Consider the following 23,364-nt stretch of genomic DNA (forward strand, 5'->3'; position numbering starts at 1 on the left):
ATGGTAACCTGAACCCTGTATAAGAGACTGCAAAAGAGACATAGGCATTTAGAACAGTCTTTGGGACTCTGTGGGAGAGGGTGAAGGTGGAATGATTGGGGAGAATGGAATTGTAGCATGTATATTATCATAAGTGACCAGTCCAGGTTCGACGCATAAATTTTCCTCTGTTCATTTCTTTGCATTTGTGCTTTTTTAATAAAAAAACTTTTAACTGTAAAGAAAAAAAAATTATAAAAAAAATAAATAAATAAATTTTGAGAAAGTCACAAAAAAAATAAAATTAAATTAAAAAAAAAAAAAGAAAATCAACTATACTTCAATGAAGGTTTCATGCACTCTAATGTTCACTGCAGCACTATTTACAATAGCCAAGACACGGAAGTAACACAAATGTCTATCCACAGATCAATGGATAAAGAAGATGTGGTATATTTATATAATGGAATTTTACTCAGCCATAAAAAAAATGAAATGATGCCATTTGTAGCGCCATGGATGGACTTAGAGAGGATCACCACAGTAAGTGAAGTAAGTCATAAAGACAAATGTCATATGAGATCACTTATACCTGGAATCTTAAAAAAAATTGATATGAATGAACTTATATAAAAAAAACAATGGTTACCAAAGAGGAAAAGTGGAAGGAGGATTAAATTAGGAGTTTGGGATTAACATAAGCATACCCCATACCCATCTGTGCTCAGTCGTGTCTGACTCTTTGTGACCCCATGGACTGTAGCCCGCCAGACTCCTGTCAATGGGATTTTCCAGGCCAGACCACTGGAATGGGTTGTCATTTCCTCCTTCAGGGGATCTTCCTGACCCAGCACTGAACCCGTGTCTCATGCATTGGCAAGCAGATTCTTTACTACTGAGCTACCTGGGAAGCCCAAACTAAGCATATATAAAATAGATAACCAACAAGAACCTGCTTACAGCACAGGTAACTCTACTCACTATTTTGTAATAAACTATGTCTGTCTGTGTTAGTCGCTTAGTTGTGTCCGACTCTTTGCAAACCCATGCACCAGGAGCTGCCAGGCTCCTCTGTCCATGAGATTCTCCAAGCAAGAATACTGTAGTGGATAGCTATTCTCTTCTCCAGGAGATCTTCCCGACACAGGGATTGAACCCGGGTCTCCTGCATTGCAGGCTGATTCTTTACCATCTGAGCCACCAGGGAAGTCTGGTAGAGGAATCTGAAAAAATATATATATGTGTGTATATTTAACTAAATAATATATATATAGATGGATAATATATATATTATATAGTAATGTATATATAACTGAATCACCTTGCTATCTACCTGAAGCTAGTACAATATTATAAATCATTTATACTTCAGTGTTAAAAAATGAAATAAATAAAGCCAAGAAAAAAATAAAATAAAATGGGGATATTCTTAGAGAGGGAGATGGCTTCATTTAAAATGGAAATCCTGGGGAGGGAGGTAGGTGGGGAGTTCAGGATGGTGGGACACATGTACACGCATGGCTAAATCATGTCAGTGTATGGCAAAAACCACCACAATGTTGTAAAGTAATTAGCCTCCAATTAAAATAAATTAATTAATTAAAAACAACAAAATGGAATTCCATTCCTCTGACTTGGAGTAGCCCTTCTCTCAGACAAATGGTTGTATTTTCTCTAGGCTCTCTCACAAAGCTCTTTCTTGCCATGACCAGGGACACGGGGCACCCAAGACAGCGTTTCCAACTGTCAAGTCTCTATTCTCCTGTAAATACTCGCTAGAAAATTTCAACAAAGCTTTCCTATATGAATAGGAAAGTTTATCAAAATTATAGAAGCCAGACAGCAATTCCTTTTCATCTTCCTCATGCCGATATTATGTTTTAGTGTATCAAAACTCATAGAACTTTCACAAACTCATGGGAAATTTACAGAGGAACCGGGGATATGGGAGATTTGACAATGAGATCATGTTTGCATTTGCCTCATTCCCTGCTTCTCTTCAAGCCTTACCCAGGCAGGACTTCCAGCTCTACCAAGCTAGGAAAGAGAGATATCTTGATTAGAAAAACCATCCTGGAGGCTGCCAACCCTGTGTACACAGGAGAGCTTGCTTGGCAAATGAAGGGATCACCCAAGAGTCCTACATAAACAGACACATGCTGAGATTTCAGTGACCCAGAAAGTCCTGGAAAAAAATATATGGTTTCACATAGGAATAAGAAAAGATATTTTCCACCTAAAACAGCTGATGGGTATTTTTCCCTTTTCAAATGGACAAAATAATACCTTGAGGTAGAGGGGAGAAATGGGACTCTTTTTAATTCCCCAAGGAGAAATCCTTGGGAGAATTAAGAGCCAGTGAGAAGGATCAGCTTGAATCGGAGCCCTGCTGCAGCAAGATCTGTGCCAAACAAGGACAGAGCGTGGCCAAGTCTATTTTCAGTGGCACTCATGCTCCCTGCCGATGATGTCTGTGACCTAACAGGCTGTGTGCTTCATGAGGGCAAGGACAGTGCCCTGCCCGCCACATAACCCTGGTTCCTTCCAGAGGGCTGGCCCATCATAGGTACTCAGTAACTCCTTAGAGAATGAGTTCATAAGTCTCACCCCTTTTTCCTACCTTGTCTCACCCCTACCTTGTTCTAACCTTTAGACCATGATACCAAATGCTGGAGGACCTCCATGAGTTTATTAGTTCCCCAATATATTAATCTAACTTATATTAAGGACTGTATGCCAATACAGTGACAAAGGCTGTCTTTAATATATCATTTAAGCCTCGCAATTTATTTATGAGCAAGGTACTAGTTTGTTTTAATCTCCCATTGTACAGATGAAAAAACTGAGGCTCAGATGCTAAGGAATTTGCTTAAGGTCACAACACAGTTTAGAACCAGTCCTAACTCTAAAGCCTGTGCCTTGATTGCAACTCCAAAGGACCTGCACAATGACTTGGATTATCTCTAATACAGTGTCTCTCAAGCTCTCCTATTCACACAAATCAAAAGGCAAATTCTGATTCGGAAGAACTGGGCTGAGCCTAAGTCCCAGCATTTCTACCAAGTTCCCACATAGTCTGTAGACTCCTTTTTGGATATTCAGGCTGCCTGACGCATTTTTTCTTTATGATGTCCACCATTTCTATTAAACAATAAGTTGTCTTTTTTTTAACCTAAGGAATGTTTGATTTCACTATGTATTGGTGGCTAGTGACATATTAAGCAAAAGCTTTCTGGCATATTGCAAAGTCTCAGGGGTCTGCCTCAGAGCCTGGAGGGAACCTCAAAGGTTTGAAAGCAGAGATGTGACACATGATCTTATTTGCATTTTAGAAGGTATCTCTGGCTGCAGTGTAGGGGAGAGTTTAGGGAGAGACAAGATTGGAAGTGGCAGAGCAGGGCAGAAGCTATGGCAGTGGTCCAGGCAAGAAATGATGGTTGCTTACAGAAGCTTACCTGCTTCCTCTCTTCTAGTTTTAATTCTGCCACTAATGTGCAATAATTAGAATCACAGGAACTCAGAGGGAACTAGCATTTAATCTAATTGTGTAGATGCAAACTATTATATATTGGATGGATAAACAACAAGGCCCTACTGTATACCACAAGGAACCATGTTCAGTATCCTATAATAAGCCATAATGGAAAAGAATATGAAAAAGAAGGAATAAATATAAAACTGAATCACCTTGCTATATAGCAGAAATGAACATAACATTGTAAATCAAATATACTTCAATAAAATAAATTTAACCCAATTATCTAATTTTATAGATAAAGACTGAGGTTAAGAAAGAAATTCTCAAAGTCATACACTTGATCTGCCATAACATTTTTCAAAGCACTTTCTATAGGATATTAACAGATGTTGGGGACAAAAAATAAAACATGAAAAGAGGTTCAAAGGTATTCAAGAAATATTTGATTCAATAGTTAAGCAGTTTTGTTTCCTACAGGACTTCTCAGAGCCTTTAATAAGCTAATGTTCCCTGTGGATCTTCTAGAGGGAGATCCTTTAACTTCTATCACTTTCAGTTGTTTGTCAAGTATGTTTATTTGCTCAAGAAGTATGAATTAACTTGGTTTATAGTACTATCTAATCCCCAAATAGGGAAAGTGAAAGTGTTAGTCTTTCAGTCTTGTCCGACTCTTTGCAACCCCATGGACTGCAGCTCACCAGGTTCTTCTGTCTGTGTGATTCTCCAGGCCAGAATACTGGAGTGGGTAGCCAGTCCCCTCTCCAAGAGATCTTCCAGATCCAGGGATTAAACTCAGGTCTCCCGCACTGCAGGCAGATTCTTTATCATCTGAGCTATTAGAGAAGCCCTAAGAGGGAAAGTTCAGAAGAAGGCAATGGCAAGCCACTCCAGTACTCTTGCCTAGAAAATCCCATGGATGGAGGAGCCTGGTAGGCTGCAGTCCGTGGGGTCGCTAAGGGTTGGACACGACTGAGCAACTTCACTTTCACTTTTCACTTTCACACATTGGAGAAGGAAATGGCAACCCACTCCAGTGTTCTTGCCTGGAGAATCCCAGGGACAGGGGAGCCTGGTGGGCTTCCGTCTATGGGGTCACACAGAGTCGGACACGACTGAAGTGACTTAGCAGCAGCAGCAGCAAGAGGGAAAGTTACTTTCAAATTAAAGAAGACAGAATTTTAAGAATGAGTATAAACCCAGACACAGGGAACATGCCTGTGGTTGCTAAGTGAGGCAGGATGGGGCAGTGAGGGAGGAATGGATTGGGAGTCTGGGATTAGCAGATACAAACCATTGTATATATATAATGGGTAGGCATCAAAGTCACACTGTATGCCACAGAGAACTGTATTAAATATCCTGAGATAAATCATCACGGAAGGTATAGAAAAACATATGTGTGTGTGTGTATATATACATATATATATGTGTGTGTGTATAACTGAATCACTTTGCTGTACAGCAGAAATTAACAGTGCTGTAAATCAACTATACTTTGATTAAAAAAAAGACTAAATGCAAACCATAGCTTTGTTAATATCTTTTTATATAATCATAAAAAGTATAACCCATTGAGGCTTAACATTTTTTCTCATTCTTCAGATGATATGGCATAACCAGATTATCTCTGTAAAGATAAATTCTTTCATTCTGTAAAGTCAATGTCCTGGTTAAACTCTCTTTGATCTCTCTTAGCAAGGTCAGACATAATCTGACAGGTTGATGACTTTATTGAACTCAAGCTTCCGTATTATTTGCCCACGTTCTCCCCTTGGAGCCTCCGTTTACTGCCCTTGAGAGCTATGCTACCCTCATATCTATTAAAACACACCTTCTATCCATCCTCATATCCAGACACAGAGTTGGAAGTGGTCCTTCGGAGAATACACTGCTGTCTTTTCATGGGTACCTGACTCGATCACTAGAAGATGCTAGTGGCCCAGCAAAGATACCCCAATTTCTTGCCCGGCTCTCTCCCAAGCACCAACACCTTTTGATTACACTAAACAATTCCTCACTCCAAGCTTCTGTGGTAATCACCAAAGCTGCTACCCATCAGAGAGTGACACAAATTCCTATCAGGTCCACACTCTGTCATCGCCAGCCTCAGAGCTGCCAGCCCAGGCTGCTGTAGCCAATCCAGGCCACTTTGGTCATGATGGAACGGCCTCAGGGAAAATCGGTGGCTCATTCAGCCTCGCTCCAGCTGCGAGCAAAACCTGCCAGAACTCATTCTCCTCCTCTCTTCCTTCCTTTCCCTCTTCCTTGTCCTGTCCCATCATCTTTCAGAGAGGCTTCCCAGAGGAGCACAGTGTCTCTTGTGGTTGGACTCTGTGTGCATATGGAAATATGACCTGAATAATTTATCACTCCCAATGTGTTCTTCTTCCCCTGAGTAAAGGGGTATGGGTCTATATCTGTATCAGGGGAGACAGAGAGGTTTTTATATATCAAATGTGTTTTTGCATAAAAATATGCTACTTGCCAGCTTCCCAGGTGGCACTAGTGGTAAAGAACCAGCAATGCCGAGATGTAAGAGACATGGGTTCTATTCCTGGGTCAGGAAGATTCCCTGGAGGAGGGCATGGCAACCCACCGCAGTATTCTTGCCTGGAGAATCCCATGGACAGAGGAGAATGGAGGGCTACAGTCCACAGGTGGCAAAGAGTCAGACAGGACTGAAGCGACTGAGCACACACGCATGCTCTGTGCTAGTCAGTGAATGAGCCATATGCTTTAACACTCCCATGTCATTGCTCAGGTTAGCCCCTTGGCTAAGATGGACCTTCTGTCCTTTTATTTCCTACTGACATCCCACCTACCTGTGGAAGACTTCTCTCTGTCAGCCTTGGATAATAAAACTCCAACACATTTTCCCTTTGAGAAGCTACTCCTTCTTGGGATTAAGTTCATGTGGTTTGTGTGGGAATGACCCCACTCAGGCTCTGGGATAGATATATGATGCAGTTGGTCAGTCAAAGCCTACAGTCACCTGGCCACTGGGATAGGTTCAAGGATATGCCAGTGACTCCAGGAGGCCAGTGGCAGCCCAGAACTTCTGCTAGAAATTTTGAGAAAGAGAGCCTTTCCACTGAGATGCTAAGAGGGCAGAATGTAAGCCTAGAGCTATGACAACTTTCTCTGCCACACTCCGGAGTGAAAGAAGCCAACAGAAAGGGAAACAGAGGACGGAGAATAAGACATACTAGGGAAAATATCATTTGAGATTCTGAATCCAGCTGTGCTTGAAACTAGCCCTATCCACTGACTTTTCAGATCTGGGAGCCAATAAATGATGATAATGATGATGGTAATAATGATGATGATGATAGTGATGACTACAACAATTGTCCAAATCCGCATTAGCTGGTAGAATGGATGCTGCGGGGTGCCACCCTCATCCCCCTCTAGGCTCAAGGCACTCATTCCATCAGTAGACAAATGCTGTCTGCTGATAGTCCAGCAATTCCCCTTAACTAAATGAAAGAGTCTCACCCAAGGTTATATTTCCTCCCCAGAAGCAGGTTATATTTCCTCCCCTGATGACTGATCACTGCAAGGGTATACAGGCCCAGAACCCTTATCTCAATTCCAGACAATTCTGAAAGACTGTCCCAGATCCAACCTCCCCACAGAATTGACTGAAACTTCTGTTGCAACTGAACTCAGCTGAACTCCTTCTTCTGCCTAACCTTGCTTCCGTCAGAGCATCAAAGGCACTACCCTCAAGAAGAGTCTTCAGGAAACTCATTTAGACATGGCCATTCCTACTCACATTACAGCTTATGGTCCATCTCCTCCTACAAAATTGTTATACCTCTAAGTCTCTTCCACATCTGCCTGAGTCATGATCTACCTGCATACAACTGCACTCACCATAAACTGAGAGTCACCACAAGAAGTATCCACTTGAAATTCCTCACTGTGATCACTGTGAGGAGGTGTTCAGGATTGTATTATGAATAGTTACCTGTTGCTGTGTAACAAAATACCCCCAAATTTTGTAGCATAAAACAACAAACACATTCTCCCACCAGCTTCTGAGGGTATAAAACCTGGAAGCAGCTTAGCTGAGTGGCTCTGACTCAGGTGTCTCATAGGATTGTAGTTATCAGGCAGAGCTGTAGACACATGAAAACTAATGGAAGCTGAAGAATATTCTTCCAAAACAACTAACTCACAAGGCTGTGGCAGGACCCCACCACAGGGCTGCTTGAGCATCCTTACAACATGGCAGCTGGCTTTCCCTAGAGGGAGGGATCCTAGAGAGGGGGAGACAGAGACAGGGAAGGCCACAGTGCCTTTTATCTCTTAATATCAGAAGTCTCATAGTCAATAAGGGAAGAATTAGAACCAACTCCACCCACTTTGGAAGAGAGGAATTTCAAAAAACTTGTGGATGTATTTTAAAATCACCACAAGGAGGCTGCATGCTACTCTGCCCAGATTCCTCTCTGAGCTATGGGAGAATCTTCTCCAATCCCACTAGGAAAGATTATAACACTTTTCATTTTTCATAAGCAGCCTGTTTCTAGTTTCTTTGAACTGTAAACTAGGTAACTGATCTTATTTTACTCTTTGCCTCTCAGAAACTCAAAACCAGATTTATAGCCCACCTCCATCATGGGTAAAATATTTCATAGCATATATTTTATATGCTATCCTCATTTCTAAGCTTTGCTTTTCTCTTCCCTGCTTTTCCTTTTGCATCATTTTTCTTATTTAAATTTTACTTTACTTTGCCATATTCTACGCATGTTAATAAGCTGCCTTATACCCTTTTTTAGGACAAGTCTATGTATAAATAAATAGGTACAAGCAAACAAATGTACACTTACGTACCTAAAATAGGGCTCTGGATTTACTGGTATATATCCCTGGATTCTGAACAGCAAATCATTTAAACAAATCCAGGTCATTTTATCTGAAAAATTCTGTGGTAGGAATAGCAACACTTATTAACACTTGTAAGAATAACAACACTAATATTCATTGTATGTTAACAATGTACCAGGTACCATGTGCAAAAATTGCACCCATTTCTTGATTTAACCTTCATGATGTCCCTTTAAGGTAGGTACTATTGTGATTCCCACTTTTCAGATAACGCTTGGAGGGGTGAAGAAACTTCGCTGAGGTCATATTTCTAGCCAGTGGCAGAGCCAAGTTTCTAATGCAAGATCACTGGGGCTCAGAGTCAAAGCTATATGCTGCTTCTGCTTTTTTTTTAGGGCAAATGGAAAATATGTTTTAACATATCATCAGTGAGAAGACTGATGACCATGAAGGTGAATTCAAACTCATCAGGTGCTCTGGTGCCCAGTGATGTGGCAAGATACTTGGGGTGTACAAAGGAAGGGGGAAATGTACAACTGAAGATTTCATAGTCTAAGCAAGAACAGGTAAGTTATAAATGTTAAGCGATTTTTAAATAGAAATTATATGAGACAAAATGAATGGAGAAAACTCTATGATCTGATGTTACAGAAGGCTTCCAGGAAAAGGTGAGGTTCAAGATAGACTAAGATTAGATAGATAAAGAGGGTACAGCTTGGAAAGAAATACACAAATTAGATTCTCCAGCATTATGTAAATAATGCCATAATCTTTAGTCCCTTAGGAACTACCTTTTAGATCAACCAGCTCACATGCCTGGTAACTGGCAGAGAGGAAACATGCAACACACGCACACATGCATATACACATCGGTTCCAAATGCAGAAAGGCAAAGTCAAAAGCAGCAAGAAGCATATAGGCACTGAAACAGAAAGTCAGAGATGATGCAACAGTAGCTCTCTCAAAAGAAGAAAATCACGAATATACAGGGCACAGAGTAGCTCTAAACCCCTACCTTGTCCGTCCTGGCTTATAAGATGAATCAACAAGCATGGTTAGACTCTGGAGGAAGAGAACTACTCGTGAGGTCATAAGCCTTGTACCCTAGTCTCAGCTTGGCTAAGAATGATGGGCCTCTTGAGGTCTGTTTGCCCATCTATAAAATGGGGATGGTATAAATCTTTTGTGAGATCAAATCAAATAATTTACAAGAAAATATTCTCCAGCTCGTAACACAGAATAGTAATCCCCATAAAGAATCTGCCTGCAATGCAGGAGACCCAGGTTTCATTCCTGGGTCTAGAAGATCCCTGGAGAAGGAAATGGCAATCCACACCAGTATTCTTGCCTGGAAAATCCCATGGACAGAGGAGCCTGGCGGGCTACAGTCCATGGGGTTGCAAGAGTCAGATACAACTTAGCGACTAAACTAGCACTACCTAGGACAAATCACTACTAGATATAAAGCTAACACAGCTGTTAGAGACTGCCTGGTACAAACATCTGCTTAATGTCTGAATGCCCACCATAAACTCTGTGACTTATGTGTGAACTTCTCCAGGGTCAGGGAGCTTCCTTCTACACAAGACTGGAGTTGTATGTGCATCCCATTTGGGAACATCTTAAACTGAATTAAGGACTGCCTCCTGATATTTTTCACTGGTCTTGGTTTTATCCTCTGGGATACACATAAAAAAAAAATGTATTCATTGTGACATATATTAGCTCTTCAATTATTTACAACAAATAATCAACCACTATTGCCCACATTTCAACCAAAATCCTAGACTATTCTCCAAAACCCAGTTGCACTTCCTTAAAAGGTCTTTCAGGTAACACGATGCCAAGACCTCATACCAACCTAATTATCCTCTGTCAGATACTCTGTAGATCCTCAGTGTGGTGGAGAACAGTACTCTTAATGTAGCTGATTTACAGTGTAGGGCTGACTCTAGGCCACATAATCTTACATTCCATGCTTTGTTGATTGTAATTATACAGATTCTTGACTAGTTCAACATTCAACTAATATCCTTGAATAAATGAACACACATTGAGAAGACACCAATTAAAATATATATTAAATAAGCCAAAGTAGCTAGTGTTTATTGGGTACATATCATGCTCCCCTAGGATATGCTAGACAAGAAAGGCATTATTTATTTGTTACTTGTGTCTTGTCTATCTCCCCTGTCTGAATACATGCTTCATTAGGAAGGAGTTTGTCTTGTTTTTGTGTTCCCAAGTCCAAAAAACAAGTGCCTGAAAAATAAGGTACTTGACAGATAAGTTATTAACAAATTAATTAATGAGATCCTGCCCTATAGATAGGCTAAACAAAAAAGAAAAAAAGGGGGAAAGGGGGCAGTGTATATTAAATGAAGCCCTCTAGAGTACAGGGGTTCCTTGCTTACTTACCGCCCATCTTCATTCTACCTCAAGCCAATGAGACTTTCATCAGTTTGGTCCAACACTAGGACTGAAGCTGTGCTGTGATTGCAGGTGGAAAGGGTCAGTGTTCATTAAAAGTCAGCCTTTACGTGCAGCTTGCCCTTTTCTACTGGTGCGCAACAGTTGGAATCTAGAGCAATATTGTCCAGATGTCATTTTTCCACCATTAAAATCTCTGAAAGTGTGAGTCGCTCAGTTGTGTCTGACTCTTTTGCAATCCCATGGACTGTAGCCTGCCAGGTTCCTGTGTACATGGAATTCTCCAGGCAAGAAGACTGGAGTGGGTTGCCATTTCCTTCTCCAAGGGATCTTCCCGACCCAGGGATCGAACCTGGGTCTCCTGCATTGAAGGCAGATTCTTTACCATCTGAGCCACCAGGGAATTAAAATCTCTAGAACTCCAATAAGTGATGTGGCTTGAACTATAAATGTTAGAGTTTTTCAGGGAAAGCAGATCAATAGGATTGAAACTGGCTGGTTTTAGAGAAGTTGAAATGCTTGACCTAAGCTTTGGAGGATAAAGGCAACCGAGTTGATGCAGAAGTATGAACAGAGGGACAGGAATCCTTCAACTGAAGGTGAGCTCAAGAGATGGAAAACTTGGAATGCTTTGCTAAGCTGTTCACATCTTATTCTATAGGCAATGGGGAGCTATTGAAGGATGCTGAGCCAGGGTGTAGCAGGATAACAACATCTTTATGGAAAGAAGAATTGTTAACTGGCCTTTGTGATGCCTTTAAAGATAGCAAATCCTGTAAAGGGTTTGTAACCTAAACTCTGCCCTTAATGTGCAGATTTATCCTGGATAAATGCTTTATTTGATGGATTTGACTTGCCCTGCATATCAAAGGAGAAGCAATGAAGGTAGTTAGTGTGTCTCATTGCAAGTGCCAACTCCACACACTCAGCAGTGGATCTCTAAAGCACCATGTTTACAAGTATTCTGAGATCTTATCAGGGCTAAAAGAAAAGTGCTGCCTTCAGCTAGTAATATCTGCCACAGGTGCAGGAATGAGGGGAAGATGGAGCCATGCCACATGTTTGACATTGATAGTAGATCAGATGCGCAAATTTTAATAGTTTTGCCAAAACTCTTCCACTGTCAACATCACTATCATTCCCTTCTTACTAGTTCCACCCATCCCCTATACCTGATCATTCCTGGAATCTAGGATTAGAAGTTTCACAGTTTTCTCTGTCCTGGGAAAGCATCAATAGAAATGAGCCACAAAAATTCTCCCAGCCTCACTTTCTGTGCTTCTACCAGGGCTCATTGGAAGCACCTCTGGGTGACCTCTTGCTTACTCTCCCAATCCACCCTCTACAGGACAGATCTACCCGGAGAGCAAGGTGAACAGAACCATTTCTTTCCATGCAAATGTCCCCTTCATGGGTAATGAGGCAAGCTGCAGCAGCTGGATGTGCTGTGTAAGGCTGAATGTCTTGAAATAGAATATGGCTCAGGTTTTCCATGGGGTACCTGCATCAGCGATTCTGTAAGTAAGTCACCAAGGGGAAGCAACTTTCTCTTGGGCATCTTTTGCCCCTAGCAAATCACAGCTGTGCAAAGAGGAAAGTAGGGTAAAGAGATGAGGCCACCGCTTGGGGTGGGGCCAGAGGAAGAAAACAGTCAAGAAAAAAGAAGTAAGCAGAGCACCGTCGTCATCTCTCCCCACCCATTTTCACAATTTTTCTCTTCATACTAAACTACCCAAAGTGGGATGCTGCTTCTCTCTTCTAGGCTTTTGCACATGCTGTTTCTTCTTCCTGAAATGTTCCACATTTGCTTAACAGGACTGCTCATGTTCTCTCTTAAGGTATTAACTGGGTGTCACCTCCTCCAGGAAGCCTTCTGAAACCTAGATAAATAAACCAACCCTGAATATTCATTGGAAGGACTGACACTGAAGCTGAAGTTCCAATACTTTGGCCACCCGATAGATAGAGCCAACTCACTGGAAAAGACCCTGATGCTGGGAAAGCTTGAGGGCAGGAGGAGAAGGGGGCAACAGAATATGAGATGGTTGGATGGCATCATCAACTTAATGTACACTGAGTCTGAGAAAATTCCAGGAGATGGTGAAGGATAGGGAAGCCTGACATGCTGCAGTCCATGGGGTCACAAAGACTTGGACATGACTTGGCAACTGAACAACCACCACCAATACTTTCCCTATCATAGCACTGACCACACCATATTCTAATTATCTTACTTATTTGTCCTTTGCTAATAAAAACAATCAGCCAAATCTGACTTAGCGGTTAATATGAGTTAGGCACTGCACCAGGCTTATGACAGAGATTATTTCACTTAATAGCACAGTAATTCAATAAGGTAATATCTCCATTTTATAAATGGAAAAACAGGCTCAGAGAGGTTAAATACCTTGACCAAGATAACAAAGGTATTACATCCAGCAAGTGGCAGGGCCATGTTTAGAATCCAGATCTGCCTACATGATCTTTACGATCACGCTACATCACATCCCCTTCCATATGCTGGGCTTCAGCTGGCAAGGACCGTGTCCAAGTCACTCAGAAGAGGGTCCTCTTGAGGACGTGACCCTCTTGGCACTCTGATCTCAGACATCCAAACTCCAGAACTGTGAGAAGTAAATGTCTGTTGTTTATGAGCCCCAGTCTATGGAACTTTGTTATAGCAGCCCAAGCAGAGTAAGATGGAATGAATAAATACAGCAATGAATGAATAGAATCATTACACATTAGAAATAAAAGATTCCATTGGGTCAACTCCAATTTAAAGAAATGAGGCTAATTGAAGGGAATTAGTCTCATGAGACCATATGTTTCTCAGAGCATTTGGGGAGAGAAAACAAACAGAATTCATTCTAATTGACAAGGGAAGCCCGAAGTAAGAACCAGAGAAGTAGTGCTAAGGGTCAGGCCCAAGAAGGAAGCCATGAATGGGAGACAAGGCAAGGAGTCAGGAGCTGTGGTGGCAAGGATTAGGTAAGTATGCAAAGTGGGCTAGAAAGATAAAAAGAGAAAGGAAAGATAATAAATGAAGGGGGTAAATTGGAAGTCTGTTGTCACTGGTGCTAGTCATGCAGGGTAGAGGGGAGGCTGGTTGCCTACCATCATGGATAGATGCATAAAAGTATAAATTCCATAAAGATCCATGACTTGAACCAGAAACTGACCCCTATACCCACACCCTTGTCACTACCACATGCTGCTTCCCTAAGCAGTGTCTGGTCCTCACAGCATTTTTCTTTGTTCAATTATAAAAACACAGATTCTTTGGACTAGCCACTTTCCCCCCACAATTGTTCTCATGGTAGGAGTCTCAAATATTCCAGTCTATGACACACATAACTTAAGAAACAGGGTGAGGAGTAACCTTTGCAAGTTCTGGGGTGGGTAAGTAGCAGTTCATTTATAAGTTGTCTTATTTACTACACTGGACCATTAAACTCCATTCCTGCAAAATCCATTTATTATCCATGGTTGCTTAAAACGTTAAAAATTCTATAAATGCCTATTTGGTGACTTTTTGAGTGCCAGGCACTAAGGTGGAAGACACAGAGATGAATAACACAAGGTCAATTTCTACAAGCCCAGCAAAGAATTCTCTGTTCAGTGCAGGAGTTTAAAATCAGAAGACCTAAGTTCAAGGCTTGGTCCCTGTCCAGGTCTTCTGGACTCAAATAGTGACTTCTCACTCAATCACTGTGATTTGCTGCTGCTGCTGCTGCTAAGTCGCGTGAGTCGTGTCCGACTCTGTGCGACCCCATAGACAGAAGCCCACCAGGCTCCCCCTTCCCTGGGATTCTCCAGGCAAGAACACTGGAGTGGGTTGCCATCTCCTTCTCCAATGTGTGAAAGTGAAAAGTGAAATTGAAGTCACTCAGTCATGTCCGACCCTTAGCGACCCCACGGACTGCAGCCTACCAGGCTCCTCCATCCATGGGATTTTCTAGGCAAGAGTACTGGAGTGGCTTGCCATTGCCTTCTCCGCACTGTGATTTAGGACAAGTTAAAAAACCTGTCTGTGTCCTAGTTGCCTCATCTATAAAATGTAAACTTGGCATCCTTACCTCATAAGGTTGTCAAGGGAATTAAGTGAATTAGCATATGGGGTAACATTTTGCAAAATTGTAAAGCCCTAGGCATATTCAATTGTCATTACTAAAAATGTCTCTACCTTTATAAAGCACCACCCTATTTCACAGGTGGGTTTAGCCAAATGCCTGGGATAGAGATTTCAATCCCACAAACATAGACTTTTCAACAAATAAAAGAAACCTCCGTTGAGTCCAATTGATCTGAATTCATGTGTACAGAGGACCCATACCACACAAAACAGAAAAGTATCTAGCCTCCTGCCAGCTGTGTCAGCTAAGTATTGCTTTCTCTATTTTAAAGAGGTAAGGTAACTTGCTTGAGTACACAACAAATAAATAAAACGCATTTGTACACAGGTCAGTGAGTCTTACCTCTACGACGTGGCCTTTTCTGAGCAAAAGTTTTATTCTGTCTGTAAATGCTGCTCACCTCCAGCCCCTGAATCAGTGACCCCCAGATAGTCCCGCATACTGGAGCTCCATACTTCCTAACCCAATGATAACTTTTCTCTTCTCTTTGTGATTCCATTATTCTGCAAGAACCCACAAGGGACAAGCATATCAGCAGTGAAAGGAAAGGCATATATAAGCCAGTTTCTTTATCAGCCTCTCCCATGCTTGCAATTTCAGGCTGTGAAGGAGGAACAGGAGCTATAAGTAATGCTAATAGCGTCGTCCAAGGAGCGGCAGATAACAGCTCCCAGGGTCCCAGGGAGGAACTGCCTTTGTCCCATCCTGGCTGTGAGACGAGATTCAGAGAAATCAGATGTGATGGGTTTAGAAATTCCACTAACTCGTGGCTGGCCCATAGCTTCCCCAAAGAGAAACAGGAACAAAGGAGTTCTGTACAAAGCCTGGGCAGACATTTGCACTTCTTGCAAGGTAAGGAAGATAAACCATGCCCATGGTGACCCTGGCACTATCACATGGGAGGAAAGAAGTACCAGGAGGAAGACCTGGTCACTGCTGATGGGCTTCCTTAAGGCACACAGAGGGCTGAGCAGGTGGAATTTAATTGCTGGAGGAGAAGTGATAGGGAGGCAGGTTTATCTCAACATGAGGGGGAAATTAACATTTGGGTTAATTTCCATAATGAAGTGGGTTCACTCAAGAGGCAGTGGGTTCTTGTCCCTAAAATGCTCAAGAAAAGTTATGAAACCTCAGAAGGTATGTTACAGAGCATATCCATGCATTTAATGCTGGTGAGGTGATCCAATGACACCAAATTCTGTTCTGAAACTAGGATTCTGAGTGAGGGTAATACAGTACAATATAGTGGTCAAGGTCATAGAATCAGAATTCCAGCTTTCCAACTTATTACTCTTATGACCCTAAACAAGTTACTTAACCTCGCTGGGCTTCAGTTTCTTCTATGAAACAGGGATTGCAATAGTAGTGAGTTTTAGAATTAAATTAGTTAGTGCAATGATTCAAGGAGTAATTGCCTCATGGTAAGTACTGATGCTGAAGCTGAAGTTCCGATACTTTGTCCACCTAATGAGAAGAACTGACTCATTGGAAAAGACCCTGATGCTGGGAAAGATTTAAGGCAGGGAGAGAAGGGGATGACAGACGATGAGATGGTTGGATGGCATCACCAACTTGATGGGCATGAGTTTGAGAAAGCTCCAGGAGTTGGTGATGGACAGAGAAGCTCGGCGTACTGCAGTCCATGGGGTCACAAAGAGTCGGACATGGCTGAGCAACTGAACTGAGGTACTCAGAGCTAAGCACCGACCGGGTGCCACATACTTTTCTGAACCACAGGAATGGACAATCGTATACAAAAGAGACAGATGTGTTACTCTCACGGGTAAACACGTGTAATTTCAGATGTTGATGAGAACTATGGATAAAATTATAAAATGTAGTAAAATAGAGTATCCTTGAAGAAGGGGTGAGAGACATTAACTAGGGAAGGTGGAGAGGGTCTCTCTGAACTGAGGCAAGGGGAGCAGCCAGCCATGCTGACTGAGTTGGGGCATCCTGGCAGACAGGATAACAAACCCAGAGAACTTGAGACAGGTCAAAGCTTGGGATGTCAAGGACCAAGAGAAAATGGCTGTGTGCCCTGGAGCAGAGTGAGTGAAAAGAGAGAAACAAAGGGAAGATGAGGTCAAAGATGTACAGCCTTGTAGGCCATGGTGAGGGGTTTGGGATTTATCCTATGGCAAGTGGGAAGACACTGAAGGTGGTAGGCAGGGTAAGGTCCTGGACAACTCACATTTTAAAGAGATCATGCCCTTGACTCCTAAAAACTTCCCACGCATAATCCTCCCCATCATTTCCCCTTTTGTGGAAGTCCCTAAAAGAGGTCAGAGTTACAGCACAGAAGGTGTCTGGGTCTCCAAATAATCTCAAAGGTGTCCTCAAGCTGTCTGGGAACACTAATGTTGGCTTGTAATGGAGTAAAAATAAGCTTTATGTATTAAGCCAAAGAGGGAGAGAGAGTAGGAGGGAGGGACAGAGTGGGTAAGCACATTCTAACTGCTCCCTGAAGAATGCAACTATGGGGTCCAGGCATGAACGACAGTAGAAGCAGGAGACCTTCCACCTGTCCCCACCAAAAGGCCTTGAATAGAACGGTTAATTTTAAGTAAATAAGTGGACTCAGTCAAGGGCCAGCTAAACTGTCAAGTTCACCAGCTAACTGCACGAACCAGTAACTAACCATCTTCCCTGCAGGTGTTGGCCATAATGGGAAGTAGCAGAAAATAAAAGTAGCAGACCAGGTTAGCCTGAGACTGCATCTTCCAAGTGCCCTACATTGAGAAGCCAGGTTTAAAATACATTTTTTTCCTCCATTAGACCATCCTGCCTTTTTGAGTCTTTTGTCAGATCAGTAACATTTGCTTCTATGGTAATAAACCACAGAAAGGATCAGGAACAGGTAGTTGAGTTTTAGGCAATACCCAGGCAGTTGCTAACTCTATTCATCCTCTACTAGATACCACCACCCCAAAGAACTGCAGATCCATCATATGAACACAGATGCGAACGTTCACTCATTCATCAAAGCATGGACCAACACCTGCTTTGTACTTGGCACTGGCCTAAGATTGGAGTTATGTGCATGCATGCTAAGTGGTGTCAGACTCTTTGCAACCCCGTGGACAGCAGCCCACCAGGCTTCTCCATCCACTGGGATTCTCCAGGCAAGAGTACTGGAGTAGGTTGCCATTCCTTCCTCCGGGGGTTCTTCCCCACCCAGGGATTGAGCCTGAATCTCTTATGTCTCCTGCATTAGCAGGTGGGTTCTTTACCACTGGTGGTTTAGTCGCTAAGTCAGGTCCAACTCTTTGCAACCCCCGTGGACTGTCGCCTGCCAGCCTCCCCTGTTCGTGGGATTTTCCAGGCAAGAATACTGGAGTGGGTTGCCATTTCCTTCTCCAAGATTGGAGGTGCAGTAATAACCGAACAGACGAAACTCTTTTTTGTAACCAAGCAGGATCCAGTGGGGCCTTCCCAGAACAGACACCTCATACTCCACCCCCACCCCCCACATACTATGTCCTCTGTTTGCCTCTCATCTGTAGAAAAGCTGCAGCCTCCTAGGCCTTCCCCAATTTCCAAAAGTAAATTTAATCAGAGAAGTGAGAAAATGCAGAAAGAAAAGGAAACAGTCAAGCAAGATAAAATAACAACACTTTAACCATTAAATAAAGTCCAGGACCTTCAGTTCCTCCGCAAGGGCTATAGATGATATATATGGGAAAAGAATAAAAAACAAGTGGTTATACACAATGGATTCACTTTGCTGTACAGCAGAAAGTAACACAACATTGTAAATCAACTGTACTCCAATACAATTTTTAAAAATTATGTCCTTCAAAAAAAGATAAGGAATGAAATCCAATTTAGTCTTCATGTGTCATGTCTAATAAAACCATTTACATTAGCTAAAAAGAGCCAACAACTAAGAGCCATAGAAATGCATCATTTAATGTGCATTGTCCACTTCGTATACAGTATGTTTTGATATTAAAAGAAGATATTTCTACTTAGCCAGAAATAAAGAGCTAAATAATGCCATTTGCAGCAGCATGGATGCAATTTGAAATTACCATACTAAGTGAAGGAGGTCAGAGAAAGACAAATACTATATGCTATCATTTATATGTAAAATCAAAAATGTGACACTAATGAACTTATCTGTGAAACAGCAATGGGCTCACAGACATTGAGAACAGACTTATGGTCACAGGATGGACTTGGAGTTGGGAGTTTGGTTTTGAACATTCCTCTGAGACCTTCAAATTGTGATACCAAGTAGATGACAGGCATTGACAACATACTGAAGGCAACTGAAGTTTTAGCCATTGTTGTGGACAATGTCCCCTGCAAAAGAATTCACTGAAGTCCTAACGCCAATGTGATGGTCCTAGGAAGTGGAGCCTTTGGGATGACTAAGTTATGAAGGTGAAGCCCTCATGAAAGGGAATGGGATCTTTGTAAAAGAAACTCCAAAGGGCTTTCTCACCCCTTTCACCATGTAAGGACACAATGAGAAGGCCACTTATGAACCAGGAAGTAAGCCTTCACCAGACATCAACTCTGGCAGCACCGTGACCCTGGACATTCCAGCCACCAGAACTATAATAAATGTTTGCTGTGAAACCCATACAGTCTGCCTTTAGCTTGCTCTGAGACCCTGGGAAACCCATCTTCCCTCCCTTGATCTGTTTTACCACCTGATCTGTCAAGTTTCTCATTGCTCTAACACATCCTGACTCTGTCAGAACAGGGTCTGGGTAGGTTCCATCCAAAGCAAGGAATCTGGAATACAGCCGTACAGAGTGCTGATCTGACTGAGGAACTGACCTTTAAATATCCCATTTTCTTATTGGTGCTTTGGATGGGAGCTCTCGGGGGAACTCTGAGGGTAATTGCTTTTGCCTCTGCCTTAGAAGAGGGCTGACTTTGATGCAATGCTGTTCTCATCTGCAGGTTTAATTTAGCTCTTTTGTCTGCATTAAACTCACAGGGAACTATCCTTTGTGTTGTACCAAACACATCACACGGCCAGCCATTTCTAGCTGAATTTAGACGTGCCCTTTCAGCTAAGGATCCTGAGTTGCTCTGAGGGCCAGGGCGGGCTAGCTGACGTCTATCTCTGTCACTCGGGATCCTCTCTCGGGGAGTTTCGGGGAATCTGGACCAGCCACTGGGTGTCAGCATTGCTTTGTCCAATTATGGGGGGGGAGGGTATTTCTGTGGCTTGGGAGTTGTTTATGCAGTAAGTGTGGGCTCTAAAGCAAGCACAACCACAGTTCACATTTTTACAGCATTTCGTATGAAACCAAGAGCTCTCCTCTATCTTCACTTCTGGACCCTCCCTACTCATTTCAGTCCCTTCGTGTCACTCGCCTGGATTACTGCACAGTCTTGTTTTCCATTTTTGTGTCCCTCAAGTCTATCTTTTTAATCTAGTTACAATCAGGACTATAGCAGGCTCAGTTGTAGGATAATGAGGACCCTGTCATTGGCAGCTTGCAAAAGTGGCAAAATCACCTTGCAGGAATTTTTGTAGAAAAGAATAACATGTTATATATATATATATAATGTGTGTTTTCATATATTTGTTTATAAAATTATAACACTCATATTATAAATAAATACATATATATGTCTTTTCCCAGCTTGAGAACCATCACTGACCCCCTGTTGTCCATAACAGGGACAATTTTAAGCTGTCTAGGGCTTCCCTGGTGGCTCAGAGGTTAAAGCGTCTGCCTTCAATGCGGGAGACCCAGGTTCGATCCCTGGGTCAGGAAGATCCCCTGGAGAAGGAAATGGTAACCCACTCCAGTATTCTTGCCTGGAAAATCCCATGGACGGAGAAGCCTGGTAGGCTACAGTCTGCGGGGTCGCAAAGAGTCGGACACGACTGAGCGACTGAACGGACGGAATGGGAACGGAGTGTAGCAAACGGAGCTATCTACACTCTGGCTGTCCCCAATCCCCAGTCTCATCTCCTGTTTCAAACATCAGGCTTCAGTAAGAATCAACTTTCCCAAGAGTACTTCACATTCTTCATGCCTTTGCTCATTCTTCTTACAGGAAACCTCTATTCATTCTTCCAGAGCCTCCTCCAGGGAACTTGCTGGTTACCCTTCCCCAATGCCTACTCTCTAGCTTAAGCTTAGTGCCATTTCTGTGGGCACCGAAGGCATGTTGACTAAATAGTGGGTCAAAGTTTTCTGCTATGTATCTCTCACCCACTAGGAGAGAACTGTTTTAGGATAAGGTCTTTGAGTTTTTCATTTGCATCTCTGCCTCCTGCCACTGTGTTGTGCAGGCTGTTGATACAATATATGTTCACTTAACTGAATTCAACTGAACCTATGTGGTTATTAAGCTTATTTATCTGAGTCTGCAGCACCTCTTTGGTAAATTCCTTGTTTGGAGTCCTAATTGTCATCAACCTGGTTCAGAGTTTTCCAAACTTGTCACTTCCTTTGTCTGATAATTTTTGCTACCATGTGGGCTACATTTTTTAAAAGACTTGCTCTTTACATCCGCTTATATTTATCTCAATTTTGTTTTAAAAGAAAACTTTTTATTAGTACCATAAGTTAAAAAATAAAACTTATAACACTCACACAAAACAAACTGTTTAAAAAAATAATGATGAAGTATTTCCATTTCTTTGTATTATTTCCAAATTATTTCATCAATGTTTTATAGTTTTCAGAGTATATGTTTTTTACCTCCTTGGTTAAACTTATTCCTAGGTATTTCATTCTTTTTGATGCAATTTAAAACAGGATTGTTTTCTTGTTTTATCTTCCTGATGACTGTCAGTGTAGAGATAAGCAAAAGATTTCTGTATATTAATCTTATATCCTGTAAAATTCCTAAATTCATTTGCTAGTTCCAATAGTTTTCTGGTGGAGACTTTAGAGTTTTCTGTATATATTGCATTATGGCTTCCCTGGTGGCTCAGAGGTTAAAGCGTCTGCCTCCAATGCGGGAGACCCGCGTTCGATCTCTGCGTCGGGAAGATCCCCTGGAGAAGGAAACGGTAACCCACTCCAGTATTCTTGCCTGGAGAATCCCATGGACAGAGAAGCCTGGTAGGCTATAGTCCACGGGGTCGCAAAGAGTCAGACACGACTGAGCGACGGAACGGAACGGAATGTCATCTGCAAATAGTGACAGTTTTAACACTTTCCTTCTAATTTGGATGCCTTTTGTGTCTTTTCCTTGTCTGACTGCTGTAGCTAGAACTTTCAACACTAATTTAAATGGAAGTAGTGAGACAGGGCATCCTCGTCTTATTCCTGATTTTAGAGGAAGAGATTTCCACTTTCCACTGTTGAGTATGATGTTAGCTGTGGCTCTGGGATGCAAGAATTAATATTTCTAAAATGCCCATACTGCTAAGTCACTTCAGTCGTGTCCGACTCTTTGTGACCCCGTAGACGGAAGCCCATCAGGCTCCCCCGTCCCTGCGATTCTCCAGGCAAGAACACTGGAGTAGGCTGCCATTTCCTTCTCCAAAATGCCCATACTACCCAAAGCAATCTACAGATTTAATGTAATCCCTATCGAAATATCCAGGCCACTTTTCATAAAACTACAATAAATAATCCTAAGATATAGAACCACAAAAGACCCTGAATTACCAAACTATCTTGAGAAAAAAGAATAAAAGTGAAAATATCATACTGTCTGACTTTGGACTATACCACAAAGCCATAGTAATGGAAACAGCATGGAACTGGCACAAAAACAGACACACAGCTCAAACAAACAGAATATAGAACCCAGAAAAAAACCTGTGTACCTATGGTCAATTAGTCTACAACAAAATGAGGCAAGAATATACAGTGGAGAAAAGACAGTCTCTTCAATGGGTGGTGCTGTGAAAACTGAATCAGTGCAGTTCAGTCGCTCAGTCGTGTCCGACTCTTTGCAACCCCATGAATCACAGCACGCTAGGCCTCCCTGTCCATCACCAACTCCCGGAGTTCACTCAAACTCATGTCCACAGAGTCGGTGATGCCATCCAGCCATCTCATTCTCCGTCGTCCCCTTCTCCTCCCGCCCCCAATCCTTCCCAGCATCAGAGTCTTTTCCAGTGAGTCAACTCGTCGCATGAGGTGGCCAAAGTATTGGAGCTTCAGCTTCAACATCAGTCCTTCCAGTGAATACCCAGGACTGATCTCCTTTAGAATGGACTGGTTGGATCTCCTTGTAGTCCAAGGGAGTCTCAAGAGTCTTCTCCAACACACCAGTTCAAAAGCATCAATTCTTTGGCGATCAACTTTCTTCACAGTCCAACTCTCACATCCATACATGACCACTGGAAAAACCATAGCCTGGACTAGATGGACCTTGGTTGGCAAAGTAATGTCTCTGCTTTTTAATATGCTGTCTAGGTTGGTCATAACTTTCCTTCCAAGGAGTAAGCGTCTTTTAATTTCATGGCTGCAATCAGCATCTGCAGTGATTCTGGATAGCTACACATTAAAGAATGAAATTTGAACATTTCCTCATACCATATACAAAAACAAATTCAAAATGGATTAA

The sequence above is a fragment of the Moschus berezovskii genome, chromosome 8 (genome assembly GCF_049115385.1).
Source record: "Moschus berezovskii isolate FMDL1 chromosome 8, NW_MosBer_1.0, whole genome shotgun sequence".
In the NCBI taxonomy this organism is placed as follows: domain Eukaryota; kingdom Metazoa; phylum Chordata; class Mammalia; order Artiodactyla; family Moschidae; genus Moschus; species Moschus berezovskii.